At 42.5% G+C, this 27601-nt stretch overlaps 1 pseudogene; it reads left to right on the top strand.

Annotated features, from left to right (window-relative positions):
- The first annotated feature begins 16826 nt into the window (after positions 1 to 16826).
- Positions 16827 to 18603, top strand: LOC101524393 (YTH domain-containing family protein 3-like; annotated as a pseudogene).
- The last annotated feature ends 8998 nt before the right edge of the window (positions 18604 to 27601 follow it).

Here is a 27601-nt window from a genome sequence, read left to right as displayed (position 1 = left end):
TTGTTCACTGTGTAGAGATGAAATGTGCCTACTTGCCTTCATTTTATAATTAAGTGCATCAGAAATTCTGCCACTTGCCTTTCTGCACTTCTCTCTCTCTCTCCAATATTTGTTAAAACTTCCTGTGCCATGTTCTCTTTGACTTTTGCTCAGTCTACCTTCCACAGTTCCTGGATTCCACCTCCTACCCAGTCCATCTGGCCTCTGCTCTTCCTTCCACTGCTTGCCTGTGTCTAAGCCATTGCCAGATCCTTATCTTCCTGATCTCGCTCCAATACTTGACACAGGAAATATCCACATTGTCTATAACTGAAGCTCTATCTCAGTTTTCCTTGACCGCTATGGCTTCTCCTTGCTAGACACCTCTGAAGGCATCTTATCCTAGTGGCTAAGGGCCTCGCCTTGCATGTGCCTTAAATATGTTATTTAAGCTGAATTGACAGGGACAGAAAGCAGATCATGACTTAGGATTTTAAGTAAATGGGTAAAAAAAGTTTCTTAAATCTTTTCCTGGATCCTTCAATATGTTATCCCCAGCTGTCTCCTCATTCCACTCTTTTTTTTAAATTTATTAATTTTTATTGTAAAGTCAGATATACAGAGAGAGGAGATAGAGGAAGATCTTCCATCCATGGATTCATTCCCCAAGTGGTCTCAAAGGCTGTCACTGAGCCAATCTGAAGCCAGGAGTCAGGAGCTTCTTTCTGGGTCTCCCAGGCAGGTGAGGGTCCCACCTCACTGGGCCATCCTCAACTACTTTCCCAGGCCACAAGCAGGGAGCTGGATGGTAAGCAGGGATGCTGGGAGTAGAACCAGCACCCATTTGGGATCCTGGCGCATGCAAGGCAGGGATCTTGGTCACTAGACTACAGCACCTGGCCCTCATTCCACTCTTGTTCTTAGCCATTGCATTCATTCCCATAACTTCAACTACCACCATGTGTGCTGATAATTTCCAAATCAGCTTTTTTTAAAAGTATTTATTTGAAAGGCAGAGTTACAAAGAGACAGAGCAAAAGAGAGAGGGTTTCCATCTTCTGGTTCATTAAATGGCTGCATTGGTTGGGGTTGGGCCAGGCCAAAGCCAGGAGGCAGGAACTGCATCCAGGCTTCTCATACGCATGGCAGAAGCCCAATTACATGGGTTCTCTCCTCCTGATTTCCCATGTGCGTTACAGGAAGCTGTATCAGAAGTAGAGTAGCTGGAACTCAAAACAGCACTTGTATGGTACCCTGACTTCGTGGCAATCACTATCTTGCTACGCTACAATATTGTCACTACAGGTTTATCTTAAAGAGACAAGGAAACAAATCTGCACATTGAAATTCCTGGTAAATGTCTGCAGTTTTTATCTCAGCAACTGAAGCTTATGTACACAGAGTAAGACTCATCAATGCCTTCGATCTTGCTATTTTCCTACCCATTTGCTTAAGGCAAAATTTTAAGTCATGATCTACTTTCTGTCCCTGTCAATTCAGCTCTTTAAATTCTGTCCACTTTCTAGAAACAACATGTATATTAGGCACTAGTACCACATAGTGTTTTCTACATTATTCAATACTTTTGCGTGTATGAATGGCCCATCCTTCTGTATTGCTGAATGGTATTCCATTCCATTATAGAGATATACAAAATTTTCTGGGAGACATTTGGGTGGAATAAAGCTGTTGTGAATAACAAAACACAAATCCTATGTATGCATGCTTATTCCTTGTCTTGGCCAGAGCCATAATAATAGAACTGCTGGATCATGTAAGAAGTATCTGTTTAACATCGTGACTTTGTTAAATCATGTCCCAAAGGTTTTCACTATTTTTTAAATTCCCATTTGAAATTAAGAATTTAAGAGTCCCTGTAATATGGAATTATACCTCCATGTACTTTATATTACCAGTATTTTAAATTTCAGGTGTGTTATTGGATTTGTAATGAAGTCTTCCTGTGATTTAATTTAAATTTTCACTGCACTAATGAAACTAAGAATGATCTTTAAGTATGATGTTTGATAATAACTAATTATTGTCAACTTAATAATATTTATTAGATACTACTTTATTGAAAAATTAACCATTAACTAGAATATAAGTTTTGTAGCTCCATGGCAATACAAATAGTCAAAGTTAAGTTTAATTTTTTAAAAAAATTTTTGTTTATTTTTATTGGAAATTCAGCTGTACAGAGAGAAGAGATACAGAGAGAAAGATCTTCTGTCTGCTGGTTCATTCTTCAAGTGCTGCAATGGCCAGAGCTGAGCTGATCCGAAGCCAGGAGCCAGGAGCTTCCTTCAGGTCTCACACATGGGTGCAGGGTCCCAAGGCCACATGGGTGCAGGATCCCAATGGCCAGTCCTTGACTGGTTTCCCAGGCCACAAACAGGGAGCTAGATGGGAAGCGGAGCACGAACCGGCACCCATATGGGATCCCGGCGTGTTCAAGGCAAGGACTTTAGCTGTCAGGCTACTGCACCAGTCCTAGGTTTAATTTTTGATGATCATTTACTAGCTATAGCTCTGCACAAGATTTTGTTAGACCTATATACAAGGCTAACAAGCAAATATCCTGGGGCTAGGCATCGTGGTGCAGAGTGTTAAGCCACCAGCCACAATGCTGGCATCACACATGAATACTGATTCTAGCCCTGATTATTCTGTTTCCAATCCAGCTCCCTGATAATGTGCCTGGGGAAGAAGCAAAAGATGGTCCATGTCCCAGGGTACCTGTACCCACAGTGGAGATCCAGATGGAATTCCAGGCGCCTTGTTTGGCCTCATCCTGGCCATTGTAGACAAATCAGAGTTCTGTCTATGTTTCTCTCACTCTTTATTTCTGCCTTTCAAACAAATAAATACATCTTTTAGGATAAAAAGCCTGTATTTTTATGATTGGTTTTAGAGTAACAACTGGTTTTAGAGTAGCAATTACTACATATATAATTGTTTTACATGTATTTATACCCAATATAAAAAGATGAGAATGGGCAAATTATAACATCTGAGTATAGAACTCATGCTTATCAAGATAAAAACAACAAATTTATTTAATTTGTAGAAAGTGCTGGAAATCAGTTGCACAATTCATCAAAAATATCAAGTGAATTAGGAAAAAATATCTGAAAAAAATGCAACCCAAGAAGTTAGGTGTATGGATAGATGGCAGTCACTTGGACTAAAGCTTTTTCTTGGATTATAGTGATTTGAGTGCCTTCAGACATCTCACAGCGGGCTCCATCTTATCATTGTCTCAGAGAGAGCTGCTCTGATCTCTAAAAAGAGAAGCTGATTGTGCCATCAGATTAGAGTCACTTAACTCTGCAAAAACAATGTCTATTTGATTTTCAAATTCATGTACTTAGTATTAAATATCAAATACTTTCTAACGTACTTATCGCCTGAATCTTCTAAAATGTGGATTTCACTTTTTGTATCCATTGCTGTCATTTTCTTTTCTTTTTTTTTTTTTTAAAGATTTATTCATTTTTATTGGAAAGCCGGATATACAGAGAGGAGGAGAGACACAGAGGAAGATCTTCCGTCCTATGATTCACTCCCCAAGTGAGCCGCAACGGCCGGTGCTGCGCCAATCCGATGCCGGGAACCTGGAACCTCTTCCGGGTCTCCCACGCGGGTGCAATGTCCCAAAGCTTTGGGCTGTCCTCGACTGCTTTCCCAGGCCACAAGCAGGGAGCCGGATGGGAAGTGGAGCTGCCGGGATTAGAACTGGCGCCCATATGGGATCCCGGGGCGTTCAAGGCGAGGACTTAAGCCTCTAGGCCGCGCCACCGGGCCCTGTCATTTTCTATCAATAAATTTTTATTGCTGAGGCCACAGATATATGTAGGTACTCAATAAATATCTGATAAGTGAGTAATAAACCACTATAAACAGTTCATGAGAACAAGTGCAGACCTGAGTTGTGAAAATCATGGCCTAGTCTAGGAACTGCATTTATTCATGTAAGGACTATGTGCTGTGGTAACAGTAGCAGCATTCACTAGCTGGCAGTGTATCTGGCTATGCTGAGAACTGCACTTACACTATCTCTCTGAACCCTATGATATTCTTATGAAATCACGATGATTATTACCCCCACATTATGGACAGAGAGACTGAAACCCAGGGAGATTAAGAGCAAACATTAGTAATGACTGAATCCAGACACCTTGACTCCCAGACCACGGGAAGAACTCTGGGAGGGAATCTGGACTCTTGCCTGTGGGCAATGAAGAACAGTAGAGATTGTTAGATGAGGGAGTAAAAAGAGCAGCTTTGTACTTTAGTGATATCCTTAAAGGAGTTGTTATGGAGAACAGCATAAAAATTGCCAAAGAAGAGGCAGGGAGTTCATAAAAAAGCCATTAAAACACTCCCAGGAGAGATAAGGCAATGGTACAAACTAGGACAAGCGTGGTCAGATTTAAAGGATTTCCTGTTAGCCAGACAGAATTTAGTCAACACCAAGCTGCAGGGGGAAAGGCAGGGCGGCATGAGGATGACTCAGCCACGGGATCTGAGGTTTAGATGTCTGCTATCCCATCTCCTCCACACCCCAGTCCTCATAGTCGTCATGAAATTCCTGAGACCAGGTTGCTCACGTCTGTGTCTCTGTGACATGGGAAGGCTTGAAGTCGGCACAAGTCAGTGTTTGTGGGTGATTGTGGAGATCCTGCTGCCTCAAACCTGTGAAGGGCGAACGTGGCAACAACTCAGTAGCTTCTTTTTTCTATCTCAGGCCCACTCTAATATCTAATAATCTTATCACGGACATTGCAGAGATAGCATTTCTAGTCTGACTCTTCAGTGAAACCAAGGCATATAGGTGTCAGATATTTGCAATGTGGTGTGTATGCGTTATTTTCGAAGATTTTATTTTAAAGCTGCATTGTGTGTAACTAGATGTTCCTTGAAAACTTATTATACGCAGCCCATATTTCCTAAGTCTGACTTCTAAGAAGGAACCAAACCCTTCCAAGGGTTTGTATTTTGGTATACACAACAATATACTTCCAGCCACTGAGTAACTAGGAATCAGAGCACAACTGCTCTCAGTGCTGGCCTCGCTCTCACTGCCTCATAAACAAACATTGCCTTGTGCCTTTCTCAGCAGATACCTGGAAGGCTTTACTCAACCCAAGAGATGCCTCAGGTTCTCAAAGAGAAATCAAGGCAGTATCTTTGCCGGGAAACCAGACCATCCTAGGACCAACAACTCAAAATGCAAACTTTGTGCAGGTAAACTTTGAAACTGAGCGCTTCTTCTTTTAAGCTGTTTTTATGTGAGATGGTAAAAGGGAAATGCTAACCAACAAATAATGGCGTACCCAGGAAACCTCCCATCCAAAGAAAGAGTGTGTCATCCTTATTGTGGGAGATGCTGTGTCATACGTGGCTGTTTTGTACTTTGTAGAATAAAAGATCAGGTCAATCTCAAAACTGCTAATGATAGAACACATGGCATAAATTATACCATAAAGTCTAAACAACTCTGAAATTATAAACATTGCTTAGTCAAGGCTTTTCTTTTAATGATGCCCTGATGTCGCTGGCATACCCCAGTGATTGCAGCCAGTGTTAGCTTACTTGAAAGGAGGAATTTCTTTAAAAAAAAAAAAAAGTCTCTCTAAGAAAAGCTGTCTTCCTGGCTGGCCCTATGAAGCATTTTGCTCTGATGACTATGACATGTCTTGCCTAAGATTGACGCCAGGTAGTACAACATCCATGAAAAGCGTAGGGAGAAGAAAGAGTCCTGTGATGAGGAGCACTGCAGGCTTGGTCTTCACACAAGCCAAGTAAAGTCAGTGGGAACTCTGACTAAAAGGATTGTGAGGGCCCTAAGCAAACACATCTAAGACCTGGGCAGAGTTAGCATTTAATTCAGAAGCACTTCCTTCACTGGCCAATCAGTGTAGTTCTCCAGGAGTGGAGAAGCGTAGAGACATCTAATTCTTGTACAAAAAAAATCATGCTTTCTTTATTTGAAAGAGGGACAAGGAGGCAAAGAAGTAAAGAGATACAGGCAAACAGTGAGAGAGAGAGTGAAAAAGAGATGAGCAGTGAGAGAGAGAGAGAGACAGAGAGAGACAGAGAGAGAGAGAAATCTTACATCTGCTAATTTACTTCCCAAATGCCTGCAACAGCCAAATCCCAGAGCCTGGAACTCAATCTGGGTCTCCCATGTGGGTGGCAGGTGTTCAAGTACGTGGACCACCGCTGCTGCCTGCCAGGATGCACGCTCACAGGACACTGGGATAGGACGTGGAGGAAGGACTCCGGCCCAAGCATGCCACCAACTGGGAGAAGTGGAAACCCAGAGCAGTGTCAACCACAGCATTAACATCTCCCCCCACACCAACCACATCTCCCCCCACACCACCCACACCACCCACACCAAACACTCTGGGAAGTGTCGAGTTGCATAGGAAGATGTGTGGGACAAATGTCTGATTTTTTTGTGTCCGTGTGTCCCTGTGTCCATGGGGGGAAGGAACGGGAGCCACTTCCTGCTGCCAGTACACATGGTGATGGGGAAATGGTCACTTGATGACCCCTTAAGAGACCTTGAAGTGGAGAAGAGTGTTCTGAGGGTGTTACTTGGTGGTTTTGATAGTTCTGAGACATCATCAGTTTTGTTGCACCAGCGTTAAGAAAATCTTTCCAAGGTCTATTGCCTGACCAGACTCACCTAAGTTTACTCAACGTCCTCTACTCGTCCAGGTGAGCTGGATGTCATGTCCCTGGTGTGTATCTGAGTACGCTGTCCACTGCATAGACATTATTGAGGAGTCCTGTTACATACACGCTGAGGTTGGGCCACATATATTGTGATTTTCTTTGTGGTTGGAGTTTGAGACCAGCGATCTAGCTGGGGAGTTCCCCAAGAAACCTCAATATAGCTCTTGTATGAGCCAGCCAGCGCAGGGTCAAGTCACCTGTACCAGCCAAGGCACATGCCAGTGGATGCAGCTGCCTCATCAGTTTTGCCTCAAGTCCCATCTCAAATGCAAAACTGATGGTTGCTGTAGGTTAGCCTAACCCAGTCCAGCCCAGCCGAGTCAGCCACAGGCCCAGTTTTCATATACACCAGCAGGTGCTGCAGCCTAACCAGGGCAACCCCCAATTGCCCCTAGGAGCTCAGCCCAGCCCTGTTTTTTTTGCCTATGCCAGCATGTGTTGTGGCTTAGCCCATTCCATCCCCTCTTATTCTTGTGTACACCCATGGGTGTTGCAGCTTAGCTGAGCTCAACTCATCTCCAGATCTGGCCCATTTATATGCTTATGGATGCTACTACCTTGACAAACCTGGCATGCCCATAACCCAGGTTCTCATTTTCCCCAGAAGGAGCTGCAGCCAAACAGGAAAGTGAGTGCAATTACTCTACCAGGCCCACTCCCAGGCCTGGATCTTACTGTGGCTAGCCTGACATTGCCAGCCTCCTCTCCTGACATTTATCGGTGTACTGGTGGATTTTGCAGCCTAGCACAACTGGTTCTCACTCATTCTGGCTCTTAGGCAATCTAGTCCAGCCTTGCCTACTCCCAGACCTGGTTCTCATGTGAATCAGTGTGTGCCATGGCCTATCCTTGCCTGTCCCACATCCATTCTTGCTCTTGTTAGCACCAGCCGATGTTGGAGCCTAGCCCATGCATACGGATGCAGCAGCCTTGCCCAGCCAAGTCTAGCCCTGTCCCCAGCTCTCACATTCACCAGTGAGGACTGTAGCCTAACATGGGAGTTTCCTCAATTCCCCTACCAGGTCCATTCCCAGCCCCAGATCTTGTGCATGCTGGCTGATGCTTCAACCCAGACTGGACGACCCATTCATGGTCTTAGCACTTGCAGCCGGGTGTTGCAGCCTAACCCAGGTGTACACTGTCCACACCCTGTCTTGGCTCTCCTGTGTGCTAGTGGAAGCTTTGGCTTGGCCCAGAAAAGACTGGCTCAGACCCAGCCCACAGTGCTGAGGAATGTTACAGCCTTGCCTGGCCTGGTCTGTTCCCAGTCCAGGCTTCTGTGCTCCCCAGTGGGAAGAGTGGCCTAGCATGGCATTTCACCAAGTTCTCCCACCAGGCCTGTGCCGGCATGCGTCGCAGCTCTGCTTGGCATGCTCAGTGTTCCTAGCCTCTGCTTGTGCCTGTAGTTGCTGTAGCCCAGCCCAGCCCTGGCTCCTGTGAATGTCAAGTGAATTTCATGGTTTAGCCTGGCTTGACCTGTCACCACAATCTAATTCTTCATATAGAATGGTAGATGCTATAGCTCCACAGAGGCACACCCATAAGTCCTCTACAGAATCTACCCCCAGATCTGGTTCTTTCACATTCTGGAGGGTGCCACGGCCAAGCCTGATGTGGTTCATACTCTGTTGCAACACTCCTGGGCAGCCTGGCGCAGTCAGACATGCCCCCAAAATCCCAGCTTTAGAGTACGCCATCAGACAGGAGGTGATGCTATTCAGACCAGCCCATCTCCCATCTGGATGATTTGACCTGACCAGAAATGCCCTCAGTTGTCCCCCATCAAAGCCACTCCTTCTGAGCTTCCTCACCTACTGCAAGTGCAGTGCCCCAGTCTGTGGAAGACCCCAGAAGTAATCCCTCTCCTGTCAAATACGCCCTTAGTCGCTCACACTGCAAACCTTCCCAAAACCTCCTCCCCCAGGCAATTTTCAACACCCCGCCTGGAGACTGGGGTGGCATGTTCCCACCCAGAGTTGCCCGCCTTCCCCACATATCTTTAAGAAAAAAACTAGAATAGACAGCTGTGCTGGTACACCTCTATAGTTAACACAAATCTGGCACTAACCAGGCCTAAAATGTCCATCAGCCATGTGTGATGCTTGCCTAGGAACAAGGCAACCTAGGCAGTTGCCTACAGCTGGGGATAGGAAGTGCTTTCTAAATGATAAGCATTTACAGTGAATTTTCATTAACATTTTTCTGCCAGGCAGTTGGCCTGATATTTTATGTTTATTATCTTAATCTTAAAAACCCTGTGTTGGATCCTGGAAAAGATCTTTAAAAAGCTCATGTAAATGCATACTATGAGAAAATTATGCATGAATTTCAAATTCTTTACACCAAATAAATATCTTTTGACTCTAATACTTCATGTACTCTCTGAAGTGTCAATGTATTATTATCCCTTTAGTTTAGATGGAAATTGAGGTTCAAAGAAGCTAAATTTTGTGTAAGGCCATACAGCAAGTCCCTGGGTGGATGCCAGGATCTGAAACCAACCCAAACTAGTGTGCACTAGCAACAGCAATGCTGTGTCCCCTCCACAAAGAGTCGGTTAGAGATTGTGTGAAAATGAGTTTAGCAAATCTGGCTATTTCGTAAATGCAATACAAATTCTAGTCTTCTAGGGCACTACAGTCAGAATAGACTATTCCACTTCTTTTTTTTTTTTCAAGATTTATTCGTTTTATTACAAAGTCAGATATACAAAGAGGAGGAGACACAGAGAGGAAGATTTTCCTTCCGATGATTCACTCCCCACGTGAGCCGCAAAGGCCGGTGCGCGCCAATCCGATGCCGGGAACCAGGAACCTCTGCCAGGTCTCCCACGCGGGTGCATGGTCCCAAAGCATTGGGCCGTCCTCAACTGCTTTCCCAGGCCACAAGCAGGGAGCTGGATGGGAAGTGGAGCTGCCGGGATTAGAACCGGCGCCCATATGGGATCCTGGGGCGTTCAAGGCGAGGACTTTAGCTGCTAGGCCACGGTGCCGGGCCCGACTATTCCACTTCTTATCAATTCAATGATACTTGTGCTCAGTCTTTCACTTATAATACTAGAGACCAAAGATGGAAGATTAGAACCTTTTCTTTCAATCCCAATGTTTAACTAACTAGCCTTCCACTTCCCCTAAGCCTTATTTTGTAGCAGCTCTTCATCATTAGTGTATTTTACATGCTGACCCTGACTACATTTGTACTCCAGGCATTTCAGACCAGAAACAATGCTGTAGGTTGTATAGGGAAAAGTTTTTGAAAGAAGCATAAATTTTGATTTGGCCAATTTGCAATCTTGGTAAAACAGGAAGGTGTACTTACTCTACAGTGAATGCAAAGTATCATCATATCAATAAACAAAGACTGTTCGCAATTGGAAAATGGAAATGCCTATCAGGAGGAATGTTGCTCATCTAACTCCAGAAACAAAAATGGCTAAGTAATTGCTCTAGGAGCACATCTCTCCAATTGACAGATTCCTGCCCTGTGGGATGCATTAGTGTGAAACTTGTACATGTCTCTTCTTCTGCTCACATGGCAAATTTCCCTATGTCATTTTTATCTGTTCAATGAATGCTCATTAAGCATATACTCTGAGCCGGGTGCTGGGATGTTTGGTTGATAAACAGTTTCTATTCCGTAAGGGATCGTAATATAGTGGGAAATCTACAATACAGGCTAAAAATAGAATACAGGATGTGTTACAACAGATACTTGACTAAAGTTCTAAGATAATGCAAGAAAGGACACCTATGATTGCCTCAAAGTCAGGACAGTAGGTTTGAGTCAGAGTAGCTTGCAGTGAAACTAGACCACTAGGCCTCAGGGAAGCAGAAGGTACACAGTTTTGGTTCCCAACTTCTGATTCATTGCTCATTCTCAATATCAGATTCAGAGAAATTGAAGTTTAAGTAAAATTCAGTATTTTCACACATTTGGTTTTTATTAGAGAATAAGCTTGCAATCATAAGTCTATCCCAGGAGCTATGTCATGATAAGAAATTCTTTCCAACATCTATCTACAGATGGTGCAAATACAACATGAGAAAAATACAAAAGCTTTAGTTCTACATGGCACTCTGTATGTTTACATATGGAAACACCTGACTAACGAGAGTTTGAGTTTTCTAAACTACTATTTGAGAGAGACGTTGAAGGGTAACAACGACAACCTGTGTTTCTGTGTCAGTTCTGCCACTTGTATGTGTGTATACATTTTCCAATTTAAATATTAGATACAAACAATATTTAAAATCCCCTTTCTTTATTTACTACTATGTGCATTTCCCAGAGCATCTTGTATATTAGATCTTATAAAGGAGACGGACGGAAGACAGGTTGAATTACAAAACCATCACCAAAAGAAGAACTTGTAAGTTAAATGTGTCATCCCTCTCCCTCTTTCTGTTTAAAACCTAAAATCTTAAAAGTGTTTATGGAGATTTTTCTCCTTTTTTCCCTTTTTATGAGAATTGTGGCCCAAAATTCATTCCAAACCAAATTTTAAATGTGGAATTATAACCCCTACCTCTGAGCAGAAGCCATAGAGCCCCTCAGCCAGAGTGGCAGCTGGCAGCTTTGCCTCAGTCTCCAAGGACACACACAGTGGATCCCAGCCAAGAAAAAGAACAGGGATCATATGAAAGGAAATGCTAAAACCATCTGTGTAGGGTTGGGTTTTCTGTGCTGCTGTTCTAATAAGATCCTTCCTGTTATCTTAACTAGAGTTCAATGTTCCTCCCATAACTTAAATTTTAAAGATTTATTCTTTTTTTAAAGATTTATTTATTTTTATTGCAAAGTCAGATAGACAGAGAGGAGGAGAGACAGAGAGGAAGATCTTCTGTCCGATGATTCACTCCCCAAGTGACCGCAATGGCTGGTGCTGTGCCGATCCGGAGCCAGGAGCCAGGAACTTCCTCCAGGTCTCCCACATGGGTGCAGGGTCTCATGGCTTTGGACCATCCTCGACTGCTTTCCCAGGCCACAAGCAGGGAGCTGGATGGGAAGTGGAGCTGCCAGGATTAGAATCGGCATCCATATATGACCCCAGCGTGTTCAAGGTGAGGACTTTAGCTGCTAGGCTGCCATGCCAGGCCCTAAAGATTAATTCTTAAACCTCTCATAAAATATTGATTTCAGAGACTTAGGGTGGTTGAACGGATGGAATGTCACAGTCCAGATCAGAAGAATAGGATTCTTCATGCTCTGGCTTCATCATTAGCAATCTGCACACTTGATAGCAGGTCTCTTGCACTCTGAGGTGCAGGAATATCATCTGTAAATGTGGATGCTAATAGACTCACCTGACAGATCATGGTTAGCAGACACACCAAAATGAATGACTTCCCAGAGAGAGATTCATGCCTTTCCATCGATACACTCAGACACTGTGGTGCTGAAAAAGAGGGAACACAATTATCCTGGAAACCACAGTGTGAGTCAAGCCCATTCCCCTGTCTCTGATCTGGAGCAGGCTGAATTGTGTTGCAGTTGTGGGCAAGAGCACAGTTCCTGTGAGGTATGTGCCCACCACTCTTTCCTCCATATGATTCAGACAACAAGAGCAGTACCGAGGACAGTGCCAGAAAGACACATCTGTCAGCACTGTACCATTGCTACCCAATGGCCTGGCCCCCTGCCTGCAGGATGAATCCTTTGCCACTGCCAACCTGTGGTCTTGGTTGTGTTTCAGGTCCTATAAATCTGGTGCCAGCTGAGACTGTTCTTTCTAAACTCTCCATTCTCTACAAAAGGGAAATTTATTTAAATCCTTAGACAAAAAATTATTAAATCCCTAGACAAAAATCTTGAGTTCAAAAATTTGTTGTAACAAGCTTTACGTGAAAAGACAAATGCAAGAGTAAAAAGCCACCAGCACCTCCTCCACTTGATTGGAATGTAAATCTCTAGTCACAATTGTGCTGCACCATTGCAGTTTATTGTCCCAGGAGGTGGCTCAATTTGGTCTTCCGTGCAGTCCAATTCACCACATGGTGGTCTCTATCGAAGACAGGCGCTAGCAACAGCTGCTAGGGGAATGGCTTATCCTTATTTTACCAACCTGGTAAAAGTATCTTTCCTTTTGGCTCTCTTCCCCAATAAATTTATGTATAACATGTGTGTGTAGTCTTCAAAAGGCACTAACCTATAAGTACTGTAGGCAGAGGTACAAATAGAAACTACCCTAGTGTTTACTTTTAGATTATTTTTTAAACATTTTTTTCCATTTCTAAATCCTCCCTAAAGACCATTTTTTTGATAACTTTGAATATATTTCTCTTTAAGTTTGTTAGAGGAGCTACGTAAAATTCTCCAGACACATGTTTGAAATGTGTGGTCAAACGGGCATCTTTACTTGAAAATGGCCAGTAGTGGAAAAATTGTTTGATGATACCTCAAAGAGATTTTTTTTGGTGGAACATTAAGCTGGAAATTATGAATTATTCCCACATTTCAAATTTGCCCAGTGGATTTTTCAACTTAAGTTGTTTTTGTTATTAATAAAAAATGCATTATTCTTTAATGAAGTCTGTTTCTTCTTAGTGTTTTGACTTTAGAGGAGGTTTTAATTTAGAAACTTAACCTGTGGAATAAACTATGGCTCTCATGAGTCCATTCAGGGACTAATAGTTTACTGTAATAATCACTGTATGGAAAATTTATATTTCTCAAAAAATTGTTATATTCAGTTGGACTCAGTAGACCTCCTATTATTGTAAAATTTAATTTTCTTTTCCCCACTTAGCCTCAAGTCATACTCGGTTGATCCTAGATGTCAAGTGTGACTGCAGTTCCCTGATATGAGTGCAGATGAAAACATGGCTGCAACACAGCTGAAGAATAAAAAACACGAAAACACAAAGCCAACAAGAAATTGAATGATTTTGTCAAAAAGGAAGTAAAATAAAGTCGTATATTTACAAATATTTTCAAGGAAAGAATTGTGGAAGTTGGGTGATCTCTTTCACGAATGAGACAGAACTGGAAGGAATTTGCCACAGATACCAAGGTGCAAGTTATTAAGATCTAGAGCCTTGCCACGAAAAAAACGGGGCTCGGAGTCCAGCTCTTCATATTACTAGCTGGGACAATTTACATTGTATTATTGTCATTATTTTCTATGTGTCTGTTTCTAGTGATTCCTGTATCAGAACATTTTCATGGCAATAACAAAAATAATGTGCATAAAATTTGCCAGCATCAATATTTAATAAGTGCTCAGTAAATATGATGTTCAGAAACGTTCATCCTTGTTATGACTATAGGATGAAATTTATCCATTGCTCTTTTTGACAATACAGATGAAATATAAATTATATACCACAAACTTTACCCATTGTAAAGTAATTAAATGATTTTTCTGTTTTTGAAAATGTGTAGAGCTGTGGGACCAACACCTCAATCAAGATTCAATATTAAAACACTTTTCAAAACCACAAAAAAATTCCATCATGTTGCTCTCTCTTAGACAACAGCTAATCTGCTCACTATTCCTGTATAATTGCTTCTGGTGAACATTTTGTATAAATGCAATCACAGAAAATGTCATCTTTTGCATCTATATTCTTTCACTCAGCATAATATTTTTGAGCTTCATCCATGTTGTTGTATGTATCAGTTTCTTACTTTTCTTGCCAAATAGAATTCCATTTTGTGACTCTAACAGTTTGTCCATATTGCCAGTAGAAGAATCCTTGAGTTGTTTCCAGTTTGGGCTATAATGAATAATATACATACATTCATATAGATGACATATATGAACCTATGTTTTCATGTGCCTTTCCTAAGAGTGAAATTGTTGGGTTATATGATAAATTTATACTTAATATTATAATAAACTTTCAAACTAAATGTTGGGTTTCTGCATTATTGTTTATTTCTTCTGTGCACAAAGAAGAGCATTTTGCTTTCTCTGCATTCTCACAAATGCTTATGGTTGTCTGTCTTTTTTTTTTCAAGATTTATTTATTATTATTGGAAAGCTGGATATACAGAGAGGAGAGACAGAGAGGAAGGTCTTCCGTCCGATGATTCACTCCCCACGTGAGCCGCAACGGCCGGTGCTGTGCCGATCCGAAGACGGGAACCAGGAACCTCTTCCGGGTCTCCCACGCGGGTGCAGGGTCCCAAAGCATTGGGCCGTCCTGGACTGCTTTCCCAGGCCACAAGCAGGGAGCTGGATGGGAAGTGGAGCTGCCAGGATTAGAACCAGCGCCCATATGGGATCCCGGGGCGTTCAAGGCGAGGACTTTAGCCGCTAGGCCACGGTGCTGGGCCCAGGTTGTCTATCTTTTTATGAAGCATTTTATCTTAGGATAGTTTTAAATTTACAAACCAAAAATCAGTGTAAAGTAGTCATAAAAATGCTCTATATACCTCTCACCCATTATTAATATATTTTGTCTTTATGAAGAAACTTACACCCAGCTCCCCCTATCTTTTAATCCTAACTCATTCTATCCTCTTCCAATCTCTAGAATTCAACATTCTGCATTAAGGCTGAGGTTTTTGTTTGTTTTTTAAACTTAAACTACAAGACATGATGGAGAACATGTAGTCTTTGTCTATGTGTTTGGTTTATTTAATTTAACATGGTATCTTCTAGTTCTAAGTATTTTGCTACAAATGACAGATTTTCTTTTATCTTTTAAATGGCAGTATAGTATTCTATTGTGTGTATATACATATCACACACGCATATATATGCCACATTTATTTATCCATTTATCTGATGATGGACTATATTTGATTCCATATTTTAGCTGTATCTTACAAGTTGTTTTTTTTTCTAAGATTTATTGATTTTTTTATTGGAAAGGCAGATCAGGTTTATAGAGACAGAGACAAAGATATTTATCTGCTGGTTTACTCCCCAAATGGTTGCAATGGCAGGAGCTGAGCCAATCTGAAGCTGGGATCTTCCTCTGGGTTTCCCACCTAGGTGCAGAGTCCCAAGGCTTTGAGCCATATTCTACTGCTTCCCCTGGCCACAAGCAGGGAGCTGGATGGGGAAGTGGAGCAGCTGGGACATGGACTAGTGCCCATATGGTATCCTGGTGCTTGCAAGGTGAGAATTTAGCCATTAAGACACCACTCTGGGCCACCTACAAGTTTCAGTATGCTGAGTTTTCTTTTTTTATTATTATTATATTTTTGACAAGCTTTACATAGTTATGGTAAAAAGGTTCAAGGGCTATAGGGAAGTGGGTAAGACTATTATTTCCATAGTTTCCTTCATGTATCTGAGGTAAAGAGGGATATTGAGGGATAAGCCCCACCCGGTTTCCCGCCCACCCCAAGTCCCGGATGTGGGGCATGCTCTAAGATACTTGCTCAAGTGGTTTTGATAGTTCACCAGTTTTCATTTAAATTTTTCTTTTTAATTTGTTTTGTGATTTATTGGTCGTTCAGTAGCATACCTGTCTTTTGATTATAGGCATTTTACGGGGTGTATAGTAATATCCCATTATGGTTTTTCCCCCAGATTTATTTAAAATGCAGAGTAACAGAGTAAGAGAGAGCTACAGAGATAGAGATAAAGACAGAGAAGAGAGAGGTCTTTCTTCATTGATTTATTCCCCAAACGATTGCAAAGGCCAATCTGGTGCAGGCCAAATCCAGGAGCCAAGAATGCCATCCTGGTCTCCCACATGTGTGGCAGGGGCCCCAAGCACTTGAGTCCTCTTCCATTGCCTTCCAGGCATATTAGCAGAAAGCTGGATTGGAAGTTGAGTAGTTAGGACTCAAGCTGCCCTTGCACTATGGGATGCTGGTGTCACTGTGTTGTTTTAACTCACAGTTCTACAACTGCTGTGGTGTGGTTTCAATTTGTGCTTTCCTCTGAATTTGTGATGCAAAGCATCTTACATGTTTGTTAGCAGCCCAGATATCTTTGCTGGGAAAGTATCTTTTCAAAACATTTTCCCATTTCTCAGTTGGGCTGTTAGTCGTTCATTGTAAGGTTGTATGAGTTCCTTGCATTTGCTAAACATAAAAATGTTTCAGAAATATTTTTTAGAGGCTATGATGCCTGCTTAACAGTTCGGACCAGAGAAGTAGAGAGCAAGAGCGAGAAGCAGAGTCTGCAAGAAGGAAAAATGAGTCCTTTCCACCAGTTCCCAAGCACAAGTCTTTCAATCACTAGGTTGTGGCAGGGACTAACAGCTAGACCTAACAAGCAAGGAAACGAAGCTTCAGCCCCAAACAGTCTGATTCATCAAAAAGATGCTGTAAATGAAGAGGACTTTGAACAATATTTAAGTTGCCAGAAAATCAGAGCAACAGCTGTCCACCAGGGTCAGATCCATAGGTGCTCAGTTACTATGCTTGGTGTAGCAATTTCAGGTTGTTCTCTGGAAACCTGCAGGATCCGGGGCTAGAGATCAGCCAATGCCATTTCTGGCAAACTATGGACAAGTGAGTAATAGAGACCATGCTTGTATGCCAGAAGGTGTGCTTAGTTAGCCTGCGGTATTACAAAATACTTCTCTATTTCTTGGTCAACTTAGACTTAACTTTTTTTTCCTGCTGATGTTGATTTCTCCACGGGGGACACATGGATCTCAGAGGCAAGCAGCGCAGTGTTCTGCTTAGAGTAGCAGTTGTGGTGTCCACCTTGTTCTCTTGAGAGAGTTGTTACTACTAGCGGACAGGCTGACTTTGTCAATAACATTTTGAGTAAGATGCCTCACGCTAGCAGAATTAAGCAAGGCATAACTGGACTGAGAATGGGTAATGAGTTGACAGCTACTGTGACAAAAACTGTATATACAGATTGAGTGGCACTGGTATGACTCTCATTGCAACCAATCGTGTGCTTCCTATTAGCATTGTGGCACCTAAAGCAATTTCCTGTGCTGTCATTGCTAGAAAGCCTGGAAAACCATTACTGAAACCAAAACCCAAGGCAATGTGGGAACTGGGGACTCCACCGTTCCACCACCTCCTAAAACACAGCATGAATATTGGAACTTGGGATGAAAAGGAGTCAGTGGTAAAGGCTCCACCAACCAATTCTGCCTCCTCAAACTGTAATCCAGCAGCCTCAGCCAATAATTCAAACACCAACATTTATGCAAAGCCAACTGCCTTAATGGCAGCCTTAGCCACCACAACCACAGCAGCAACAAGGACCTCAGCCACAGGCCCAGCTCTACCACATGCAGCCTCAACAGTGGTAGCTGCATGATCGCTGGGCAGATCCAAGCAATAGAGGACCAGGCTTCAAACACAACAGTGGAGTGAGCAGCAAGAACGTTGGTTTAGGTGTTGTACCTACCAGTGCTTCACCTAGTGTGGAAGTGCATCCCATGCTGGAAAAGCTTAAAGCCTTAAACAACTATAATCTAGAAGACTTTAATTAAAACCTGAAGAGCGGACATGTGCTTATAATTAAAAGTTACTCTGAAGATGACATATTTAGTTCCATTAAAGTACTCTGTCTGGTGCAGTCCTGAGGATGATAAAGTGTTTGGATACAGTTTACCGGTCCATAAATAATACCCACTCTATTTATTCTTCAGTATGAGTGGCAGTGGAAATTTTTGTAGGGTGGCCAAAATGAAGTCTGTTGTGGACTATAATTCCAGTGTCTGGTCTCAGGATAAATGGAAGGGCAAAATTGTCTTTGTCAAAGATGCTCCAAATAACCATTTATAGCATATTAACTTAGAAAACAGTGACAACAAACTACTAATTCAAGGATGCTCAAGTGATAACCATAGAAAAAGCAAGGCAAAAGTTTAAAATCATTTCTATTTTTAAGCATGCTACCTCAATTTTAATGAGTCTACACACTATGAAAAATGTCAAGAGGAAGAAGTCATGCGTAGGGAAATAGAAATAATTAATAACCATATGCAGATGTCCTGTTAAAATTACTACACTAATGATGTAGACTCTGATACTGTCTAGTAAGTCAAAAAAGATGTTAGTAAAACTTTATTTTTGTTTCTGCTTAAATTTACATCTTGTACAGGAGGTGAACTGAACAGGGCTGGCTCATGGACCCACTGGTATGCGCGAAACCTGGCACTGGGAGAGTTTCTGATGGAGGAGCCTGGGCAACTCCTCTGGCAGGACACAGTCCCTGCAGGTAAGCACAAGAAGCACAATAGGAAACAGCTCAGAACAGGCTATGGAAATTATCCCACTGGTATACACATTGGCATGGATTGGGGGCAGACCAGGCTGAACCTGTTCACATCACCCACTGGTGAGTCCGAGCACCAGAACAGAGTGTGGGTCGACCCAGGTTCGGTTTGAGACACATACTAGTACACAATAAGAAATGCCAAGGTGAGATGAGCCGTACCAGATGTGGTTGCAGCACCCAAACAGCACATGTGATAATCAGGGGGAGGAGGCAAAGCTGAGAGGGGAATGTGGGCTCCCCTGCTGGACAACTACTTCCATTGGAAAGCGTGAGTCAGGATGGGGGCAGATCAGACTAGGCAGGGCTGTAACACCTGTGGGCCTCATGTGAGCTAGATAACGGAAGGGCCACGGTGGGCTGACTGTTTTGACTGGTGCAAGCAAAAACTAGAGTGGGTGAGAGTTGGTTGGGCCTAGCCGCAGTACTAGCTGGCAGAGGCTGGCACTTGGAGCTAATTCTGTCAAGTCAAATGCCAGAACTACCTGGAGAGTGCATAATCTCGGAGTGAGTGTGGCCTAGAAGGGAAATAGTGGGCACCTCCCTCGGGTCTACCACTCTCATTGGACAGGACGAACACCAGGACAGGGGCAGGGGTGGCTGTACAGAAGGGCACCTGCCAGTAGGTGTGTGGGCTGGATAGTAGGTTGGTTGAGTTGAGCTGAGCTTCAATGCCCATCGACATGTGCGAAAGCTAAACGGGATGTGGGACAGATTTGACAAGCCTGCGGTGCATACTGGCAAGCATGGGAACCAGGGTAGGGGGCAGAACTGGTGGGGGTTATGGGGAGTCGCCCCAACTAGGCTGCAGCTCCAACCGATTTGTGTGAGGACCGAGTATGAAGTGGGCAGGATTTAACTGGACTTCAACACCCGTTGGTTCACGAGGAAGACAGGGCTGGAAACAGAACGAACCCAGCAATCCCAACGACCAGCATGTGCATAAGCTGATTGGTGTGACGGACGGTGTCGGACTCTGAACTAGCAAACTCACACAAGAATCAGGTCTGGGATCATCTCAGACGAAGTTTCTTTGGAGGTCCCTCCAACTGAACTACTGATCTTAGAACCCCAACCATGAAGAGACTGTCAGCCAGTGGATTCTGAATAGGGCTCATTGCGATTGGAACGGCGAGATTGGCAGCAATCCAGAACTGATGAACTATCAAAACTGTATGAGCAGGAGCCTCAGAGCGCGTCTCCCATTGGGGATCTGGGATGGGTGGGAGGTTGGGTGGGGCTTTTCCCTTTGTTTTTTCCTGACCCTAGATACAGGGAAAAATGATATTGGTGTGGAAACAATGGTATTACCCACTTTCACCCTGTAGCCCTTGACCCTTGTTCCCTAATCAACTAAATGAGATTATTAAAAAATAATTAAAAAAATAAAAAAATTTACATCTTGTTTATTTCTTTTAAAAGATTTTTTCGGGCCCGGCACCATGGCCTAGCGGCTAAAGTCCTCGCCTTGAAAGCCCGGGATCCCATATGGGCGCCGGTTCTAATCTCGGCAGCTCCACTTCCCATCCAGCTCCCTGCTTGTGGCCTGGGAAAGCAGTCGAGGACGGCCCAATGTATTGGGACAATGCACCCGCGTGGGAGACCTGTAAGAGGTTCCTGGTTCCCGGCTTCGGATAGGCACAGCACCGGCCCGTTGTGGCTCACTTGGGGAGTGAATCATCTGACGGAAGATCTTCCTCTCTGTCTCTCCTCCTCTTTGTATATCTGACTTTGTAATAAAAATAAATCTTAAAAAAAAGATTTTTCATATTTTAGATGATGTTTACATACTTGATCAGGGTTGGAAGAATCGAAGATTAGGGAAAAGTGGGTGTGATCATTGTTTCCAAATCTTCTATTTCTTCTTCCTGTGTCTGGAAGGAAGGGGAGATAAAGAAAGAAGTCGCACCCAACCTCCCAATCACCCCAGTACCCAGGGATGGGGAATGGCTGCCCAATATCAACCCAGGGTCCTAATGTGGCACATGCTCTGAGGGTTCTGCCCTAGTGGTTTCAATAGTTCTGAAATTCTCTAGGTATCACCAATCTAGGGATGAGGAACGCTTCCCAATAGCCACTGACTGACATAGTAGACCTTAGAGTCTTCATTCATCCAGATTTTTACAGTCATCATCTGGCTGGAGTAATTGTCCATTTGTTCTGTTCTCCTTCCTCTGCTATGGTACCAGATGTCTTCTGCAGGATCCAATGGGCTGCCAAATTTTCCATGTGCATCAGGGCCTGCTGTCTACTGCTCCATCTATTCTCGCATGTGGGCATAAGGACCTAGGACAGGCGACCCAGGCCTCATTGGGGCCCCTGCCACCAGGACTGACGGACCTGGCACCTATCACACAGGTGGGCTGAAGGACCCAGGCCAGGTCACCTGGACCCCACCAGATACCCTGTCCCTGGGGCTTATCAACCCAGCATCCACTGCCTCCAGACTGGCATGGCTCACCTCACCTCAGCATCAACCAGCGGGTGCTGCAGCCTGGCTCACTCCAGTGTACACCCAATTCCAGCTCCTGCTGGCAAGTGCTTAAGCCTAGCCACACCCAGCCAGCCCCCAGTGTTCACCATAATGTGAACTGGCTGGTGTTGCAGCCAGACCCAGCTCCTCCTGCACCCAGTGCATGTTGTAAACTGCCAATGGATGTTATGAACTGGCCCAGCCTGGCTTATCCCCAGACCCGACTCAGCTGTCTGCTGGCAGGTACCTGGCCTGGTTTGGGCTGCTCCTGGCTTTGATGTGTGCACTCACCTGCAGAGACTGAATCCTGGCCAATGGAGTTCCCCAAACTCCTCTATCAGGTCTCCTCCCAGTGGCAGATCTCACTTACACTGGTGTCCTTGGTCCAGATTAGCTCTAACTCTTGTCCTGGCAGGAACAGTGTCTTTGCCCAATAGGCCCACAACCTTTCCGGTCCTTATTGTTGGAAATTGCAAATTGTTATGTCCATGCCCTGACATAACTCTTATGTGGTTCAGTGGAAGCCAAGACCTAGCCCAGGCCATTCTACACCCACCCTAGCTCTTATGAGTACCAATGTATGCTGGAACCTAACCCAGTCTGACACTTCCCAGACCCAGTTCACACCCATGCCAAGGGAGACTGCAGCCATGTCCAATCCAATGTGCTGCCCCATTGCAGCTGTCATGCTCACCAGTGGGAACCCCAACCTGGCCAGGGCATCACTTAGATCCCCAAGCAGGCCATAGATCTTGCATATGCCAATGGAGATTGCTGTTCCACAGGGGGTGAGCCCATATACTTCCACACACACAGATTCTGCCCCGAGACCTGAATCTCTCTCATGCGCTTGTGAATGTAATGGCCCAGCATATTGTCATGGCCCAGTATTGCCCATTACCTGTTCCAAGTCTCACTGGCAGGCCCTGATTTAGCCTTGCCAGGTTTTCTTCAGTATACCTGCCCTAATCATGCTTGACAGCTACAACTTCATCAAGCACTTTTCTGTCCTGAAGCTGCTACCAATATCTGCTATCTTTTGTGATTACGCATCCTAAGCCACAGAAGACTAAATGAATGCAAGGATTCATCATGAACTCTCTGAGTTTATTGAGTGTTAACAGTTAACCATTAGAAACGGCTCAGTGATGCGAGAGTCACACTGCTTCAGTGTTTTACTTTGCTGAGGTTTTTACATCATTGACTTTTAGCTATTTGATTTATCAAAACAATCGTGCCACATTTAGTCCTGAAGTTGAAGTCTAAATGTTGATGTGAAAAAAATTATTTTAATAAACTTGTAATATGCCAAAGCATCCTTAAGCTCTATTTTAACCAAGTGAAACATAATATATAATTATATTAGAGTATTTATCTTTAAGCTGGTATAATAGATTGCTGACATGCAGCTTGGTGGGTGTCACCAGTTAATGCACATTCTGTCTCCCCCACCTTAATAACATGTACACTCAAAATATGCATTTTTCTGAGGAAGTATTTTGTTTGCTGCCACGTAACCAAACCTCAGTCTTATTAGACTTTTTATGACCTTTTATAACTATAGTTAAAACCTTTAATTCCTACATCTGGATGTTTGTGAGCCTGATTGCTATCATGAAGTAAAATTTTACTACTCTAGGTGTTCATTAGCTAAATAAACAATGTTCTTATTTAGCAAGCCCATATGTTCTCCAGTTCCTCTCTAGCTATTGCAGTGCCCGGACATTCTTAAAATACTTTGAAAGTATGGCCTTGAAACATGATTAACTCAGTGTCTAAGTGTATTATGTTTGATTAATCTAAATAATTGGAAAATCAGCAAGTATCTGCCTATTCTTATAGTTATATTTTTAATAACTTGTTTCTTCATTAACTACATTCAACAAAACACCAAAACAAATTGATTTTGAATAATTGTGCAAGCATCTGTATTATTTATTTTGATGGCATAAATATAAAAATTATAAAATTATAGAAATGATGGACTGCTCCTTATATTACCATTCGAAAGGAGAAAGTTATGCAAAAAGATATATGTGTGTTTAATCCTTTTATTCTCATTTTTCAATTTACAGTTTTGAGGGTTTAGCACTATCCCTCTTAATTTTGGTTTTTTTTAATGATTTATTTATTTTTATTGCGAAGTCAGATATACAGAAAGGAAGATCTTCCATCTGATGATTGACTCCCCAAATGGCCTCAACAGCTAGAGCTGTGCAGATCCAAAGCAAGGAGCCAGGAGCCTCCCGTGGATGCAGGGTCCCAAGGCTTGGGTCGTCATGGCTGTTTTTCCAGGTAACAAGCAGGTAGCTGGATAGAAAATGGGGCCTCTGTGATCAGAACCAGTGCCAATATGGGATCCCAGAGCGTTGAAGGCCAGGACTCTAGCTGCTAGGCTACTGCACCAGGCCCTAGTTTTTGTTTTTCATGATACAGTTCCATGGGCTCAGTGATTTCCCATTCCATTCTCCCAGTTCCCCCACTACCACTGTTTATTCCCTCCACCATTATCACAATGATATAGTCCCTCAGCAATAGTCACAAGTGCATCATTCTTCTATATAGGTGGACGAGGGGCCCATGGAGCTGGCCATTGTGGAGGCCTTTGACCAAGCCAGGAACCTGATTGCCCATGAATGTTCCAACTACTTCTGCTAAGCCCCAGGTGGCACATGTGTCCCAGCCTGTGTGTCACCCTCTTCTACTCCTCTGCCTTTTGCTGACCAGGTGTGGTCTCTGCTGACTTCTAGTCCCAGCCTACTCTTCTAGACTCCTGCCTTGTGCCTTTACAGTGTGGGAATCTGTCCCACACAGTAGGTCCTGTGGAATAAAGCTGCCCTGCCTTGGCTGCAGCTTGGCTCGGGTGAAACCTACTCCCCCCCCAAAGTGCTTTCTATGTTAAAGCATTGTTGGTATATAAGAACTCTGTTTTTGTGTGTTGATTTTGTTTGCTGCAACTTTTCTAAATTCTCTCATGAGTTAGATGTTTCTTAGTAGGATTTTGCTTCCTCTAGATAAAGCAACGTGTTGTCTAAAAGCATGATCATTTGACTTCCTCTTTTTCCAATGTGTATCACTTTGATTAATTTTCTTTTCCTAATGACTAAGTCACCCTGACCAATATCAAATAAGTGTGGGCATCGTTATCCAGTTCCGGATCTTAGTGGAAATGTTTGCAGCTTTTCCTTATTCACTGTGATGATGACTGTGTGTTTAGTATACATGTTCTTAATTTTGTTTATATTCCTCTTTGGTCCCCTTTTAAGAAGTTTACCTTTGTTTTATAAAAAAAGAATGTTACATTTTATCAAATGATTTCTTTGCATTCATTGGGTTAGTCACATGGGTGTGATGTTTTACATTTATTGATTAGTATATTTTGAACCATATTATTACATCTGGGATAAATCCATTGATCAGGGTGGGTTACATTTTGATGTGTTGTTGGAATCATTTGCTATTTTGTTGAGGATTTTTGCATCTGTGTTTATCTGGGAAATTCATCTATTTTTGCTGTTCTTTTCCTGGTTATAAAATTAAGGTAATGCTGGCTTCATTGGATGAATGTAGACAACTCCTTTCCATTTTAATTGTTTTGAATAATTTAAGAAGAAATGGCAAAGTTCTTCCATAAAAGTTTGCCTGAATTCAATATTGAAACCATGCAGTATTGGGCTCTTTTTGGTTGGAAGGGTCTGTACTACTGATTCAATATCAGCCCTCTTTTGGGGTTTCGTCAGATTTCCTGTTTTTGTGCAATTTTGGTAAATTACGTGTGTCTAGAAATCTGCCTGTTTCCACCAATTTGTTGGTATATGGTTGTTGGCAATAATTCCTAATAATTTTTTGAATTTCTGTGGTCTCAATTTTAACATTTACTTTTCCATCTCTGATTTCATTAATTTAAGTTTATCCCCGTTTTGCTTAGTTGGGTCAATGGTTTCACAATTTTGCTATTTCTTTAGAAAACTAGTTCTTAATGTCAGTGATGATTTCGTAATTCCTGAAATGTTTTGTTTATTTATTGCCTGATTCTTATTACTTTTTTATTTTACAAACTTTGGCTCTGTTTTGGTTTTTTTTGGTCTTTGATATGTATTGTTAGATCATTTACTTAATATATTGCCATTTTTGTTTTTTTTATTTTTAAGATTCATTCATTTTTATTGGAAAGTCAGATTTACAGAAAGAAGGAGATACAGAAAGATCTTCTGTTTGCTGGTTTACTCCCCAAGTAGCCACAATGGCTGTAGCTGAGCCATTGTGAAGCCAGGAGTCAGGAGCTTCTTCCAGGTCTCCCATGCCGGTGCAGGGTTCCAAGGTTTTAGGTCATCCTCGGCTGCTTTCCCAGGACACAAACAGGGAGCTGGAAGGGAAATGGAACAACAGGGATATGAATTAGCATCCCTATGGGATCCTAGCACATATAAGGTGAGGGCTTTAACCATTAGGCTACTGAGCCAGGCCCTATTACCATTTTTCTACATGGGCACTACTTGTTGGAACTTGCCTCTTAACACTGTTTTTTTCTTTTCTTTTTTTCTGTTTTTTTGGATTCCCGTTTTGGTATCTTCTATGACACTGTTTATTCACAAGATCACTATTCATTCTTCATGTGTTTGTTTTCTTGAGTTCTTTTGTTGTGCTAATTTTATTTTATTGTGGTTAGAAAAGACTCATTATATCATTTAGTGTTTTAAAATTTTTGAGACTTCTTTTATGGCCCAATATATGGTCTAGCCTAGAGAATGCTTTATGTTTTGATGAAAAGAATGTGCATCCTGCAGCTGTGGAATGTTCTGTAGATCTCTGATCTCTAGTATAGTGTAGTTTGGTTGTTTCTTTGTTGATCTTTTTTAAGTCCCCCATTATTAATTGCAGTTTCTGTCTTCTGATATGTTCGCTAATATTTGGTTTGTAAAACTGTATATCCTAGCATGGGGTGCATTCCTATTTTATTATAGTCACATCTTCTTGCTGAATTTGTCATTCAATCAGTACATAATGAGCTTGCCTCTTTTTAAAGTTTTTATATTGGAGTCTCTCTTGTCTGACAGAGTACAGATATTTCTGACTACTTTAGATTTCCATATGCTTGGATATCTTTCCCCATTCTTTTGTCTTCAGTTTGTGTGTATCCTTTTCTTTTTTTGTTTTGTAAAAGAGATTTTACTTTTATTGGAAAGTCAGATATGCAGAGAGGAGGGTCTTTCACCCATTGATTCACCCCACAAGTGGCTGCAGTGAAAGCTGTGCTGATCTGAAGCAGGGACCAGGAGCCTCCTCCGGGTCTCCCACATGAGCGCAGGGTTCCAAGGCTTTGGGCTGTTCTTGACTGCTTTCCCAGGTCACAAAGAGGGAGCTGGATGGGAATGGGGCCTCTGGGATTGGAACTCTCTGATGTTTCATAGAATTCTCCTGAGGGGGTGTTGTTTTTCTGCAAATGTGAAATGATTCCTGTAACTGGTATAACACCTCAAGCTGATCAATCATGTTATGGTAAAAGCATCTTTAGCAACTTAAGGCAATGACACACAGCTAAAAGCAATTGAGCCCACAATGTCTCCAAACATCCTGTTATATGCCCACCTTTGTCCTGGAGCTTGCCCTAACATAAGTAATGTTTTCCTTAAGAAATAGCCTGATAATATCTTGGAACAGATGGCAATCCTGGAGGTACAAAGAGGTTGTTTACCATGCGCCTCAAACCGTTACAACACATGAAGTGATGCATTTTGGTTTCTCACCATGGTAAGCAGAAAGTATATGGGGCATCTTCTAAATGGAGACAAATGTGAACCCCCCAAAAATGGCTTAAAATGTCTACCTTATATTCGCTCTCTTTTAGGGAAAGAAAACAGTTTATAAAGATAAAAAGAAGTTTCTTGTAAAGGCCCTCTGTTTGTAGAAAGGCTGAGTTGCCGAGATCCCTTTCACTGCCCTTTAACAAAAGAACAACAACAACAACAAAAAAACAACAAACAATTAAAGCAGCAGTAAAAACAAAAAAACAATTGAATCAGCACTAGGTGAAGGTGATGGTAATCGATGCATGATTGATTGTAAGATTTGATAAAAAATCTATGTTATATGCTTTTATAAATTCCTTTAATTTGTGAGCTTTCCTTTTAATTCTGTACTCTTGATATTTTAACTAATATTAGTTACTTTGTGTTTAGTGAAAACTGATTTTGGATATAAGTAAACTACTTGTCACTATGTAACTGCATGTGCTGCCAGCCGTGGAG

Source organism: Ochotona princeps, chromosome 2 (assembly GCF_030435755.1).
Source record: "Ochotona princeps isolate mOchPri1 chromosome 2, mOchPri1.hap1, whole genome shotgun sequence".
Lineage (NCBI taxonomy): Eukaryota > Metazoa > Chordata > Mammalia > Lagomorpha > Ochotonidae > Ochotona > Ochotona princeps.
Note: the sequence above shows the minus strand (reverse complement) of the source record. Positions and strands in the feature narration are given on the sequence as shown.